We start from the raw sequence: 3,194 nt of genomic DNA, 5'->3' as shown, positions 1-3,194 counted from the left end.
CCCAAACTTCATATTTGAAAGCAATTTTTTGGTATTTCATTGGTTTTCTATTTTTAGATTGGATAAAAAGGCTTATGTGATTGCACTCTGTGTGTTTGTGTGTCTGTATCTGCCCTTCCCGTAATAGCTTTGGAACTCATGGACCAATTTCAACCAGATTTGATTGCAGAGTAGAAGTTGCAAAGATTGGATGCTCCTGCAATGTCTGTGTTAAATAAGCAGCCAGGTAGTTGAGAGAGACATCAGAAAATCTGCAGAGGAAAGAGCTGTTCTAAAAACTTTAACTGGAGGAAAAGTTTAGATCGCGATTAATGCTTTATTAGACACAAAAATCCATCCATCATTCAAGTTGTCTTTTGCAGATGAAGTACATATCCTGTGTGTAATAAAAGGTAATTCTGACTGAGCTTTTTCCAGTGCTAAGGGCTTTCATAAAGATCCTCTCACAAATGCATGTTGCAGCTTTAACCTAACCTAGTTAAAAAAAATCAACTACAAGATGCAAATTCACTTGAAACCAGGATCTGCTGCTTCTGATGCTGGCAGATGTGGATATTTGCTTAGAGGTAGTTATAAAGCTTTTCTATGGCATTTATTTTATTAGTAGTCTTAAAAATATCAATACATTTTCTCCATTTAATGTGCTACACATATTAATATCCTTATTAATGAGAGGGAAAATTTGTATTTTGGGATGAGCAGGTTTTCCCAGGTCACATAGGAAATGAATGGCAGAGCAGTGAAGACAGTCCATATCAAATGAGTCCACTGCCTTACCTAGAAAACCATTTCTCCTTCAGCAAAAAGGTGTTTACCGGGGATAGAGAAGGGTAGAACTGTCTAATGCTATGCTATAATTTACCTCAAAAAAAAGAAAACTAGAGAACAATGAGACTGATAGCCTTGACTTGCCTGGAGTCTACAGGTGATGTGACTGAACCATTCCCGGGTCAGCAGTAGACTGGAAGGATCCCAGGAGTCACATCTACCCAGATGAAGCTGCTGGAACACTACCAGTAGGGAAAAAGCTCATCTAAAAAGAATTTACTTGCCTGTTTTTCGAAAAAAAAGAAAAATTTGAAATTGTCAACAGAAATGAAAACAGAACCTGTAAATACTTAATTTTTATCCACTCAGTTCAGATCAATGTGGAGACCTTTGTGGTGAGCTGTTAGAGACTGTTTGACAGAATGAATTAGTGGCTCTGGAACATTCAACCAGAAACCGTGTTCCTGCAGAAGCAATGGGGATTGCCCCTTGATTCCTTCAATGGACCCAGAAACCAGGTTTGTTTCACCCAGCTGGGGGAGATGCAGACAGTGACGGAGCACAGGAGGCAGGAGGGTTCAACAGCCAGGTGCCACCTCAGGCACCTCTCTCCCTAGAGCATGAACTGCACAGCTCAAGAAGGATGTTGAGCTCAGGAAAAGCTCTCCCACCCCCAAAACTGGATTTCTTGTGGAGGACCCATCACACCAGCCTTCTCATCCTGAGGCCGTGCTGCCGAGTAATCCTGTGCAAGGCAGCCCTTGGCCCCTCCTTGTCCCTCTGTAAGTGGGGGCAATGACACAAACCTTAAAGGGCATCTTCTCTCAAGTATTCATTATTATTTCCAGGAACATAATGAGCTAGGTATGGGTCACTCCAGATCCTGCAAAAGAACTTTCTGGCCCCATCTGCAATGAGAAGATAAGAGGAGGCTTAATGTGCTGGTTTGACTGAAAATGAGTTGATTTTCTTCATGCAATTAGAAACTTTGCTTTTTCGTAGCTAGCATGGTCATTATTTGGCCTTAGTTTAAGAACAAGAGATAACACCTCAGCACAGAGCTAATGTTTTTAATTGCCCTTGTCTGAGAGCCAAGGACATTCTGAGCGCTCTGCCCACAGGTTTGAGGCATTGAGGAAGGGGGGATAGATGGGGCAGAGCTTGACTGACATCCAGACTGATCAGTAAGAGTATTCCATCCCATTAGTGTCATTCTTCATATTTAAGGAGAGTTAGAGAGAGAGTCTCTCTCTTTTCTTCGCTCTCAGAGACCTGTTCAGGGGAGTTCTGTTCGGGACTTTTGTTTGTTCGGCCTTTTGCCATTCTACTGTTTTGCAGAAGCCTTTTCTGCCTTTTTTCTCTCTTCTCTCTCTGGGATCGGCTGTTGGGACCAGGTGCTACTTCCTGGGACTGGCTGCTCCTTGTGGACAGAGTTCATGAGGAATTGCATTGAGTATCTTTTATTTTATATTCTATTTCTATTTTATACATATATTTACTAGTAGTGTATAAGTATTTTGTTATTTTATTAAACTGTGTTTATCTCAATCCAAGTTTGTCCCTTGCCTTTCGATTCTCTCCCCTATTTGGGAGGTGGGAAGGGGGTGAGTGAGCAGCTATCATGGTTGTATTGCTGGCTCAGGTTAAACCACGACACTTAATCATGCCAAAACCAAAGTTTTTGCTGCTGAAGTGGATTATTTGTCCACACCAAGCTTTGTTTGCCTAGCCTGTTGAGCAATGGCTTGGAGTTGTACAAAAGCATGCCCAGATGTTGCCTTCTTTCCATGTGTCAAGAGGATGGGTGAGAGGCGAGACTGAAGTTGGAAAGAGCCATGAACCTCAGCCTGGTGATGACACTGGACTTCTTATGTTGAGAAAGCCTGAAATATCTAAAGTCTGTAGGTGCAGAACAGAGTAAGTCCGTCTTGCTTCATGCCAGAAATCAGGTATCACAAAATGACAGAGAGAATGTGCCTTCCCCTGGGTGCACACAGCGTGACCCTGGTGTGAACGTGGGACACTCGGTGTTTCAGCATGGCTGTCATAACTGACAGGTACTAGCAAGAAACATCTTTTAAAAAAATGAAAATAATTTTCTGCATTTCTGGGACTCTTTTGTTGAAAACTCCTTTTTATATTTTTCTTCCTTTTTTTCCCTTTTGTTGCAAACCTGCAGTTAAAAGATGCATCACACACAAATGGTTGGTGTTTCATGCCTCTGTGGGACTGAAATACCCAAATGCTTTATAAATAATAAAAACCAGAGTACCATTATGATTTACTAAAATGTAGGGCACAATAACAATAGCAATTGTAATTTTTCTTAAATGAAAGCAAGTAGCTATATTCTTAAGGGCACAACTCCCATTTATGAGTTATTTTGAACAAACAAAAGGCTCACTCTCTAAGCCAAAAGTAGTGGA

Source organism: Streptopelia decaocto (genome assembly GCF_964273445.1).
Source record: "Streptopelia decaocto genome assembly, chromosome: 7".
Taxonomy (NCBI): domain Eukaryota; kingdom Metazoa; phylum Chordata; class Aves; order Columbiformes; family Columbidae; genus Streptopelia; species Streptopelia decaocto.
Note: the sequence above shows the minus strand (reverse complement) of the source record.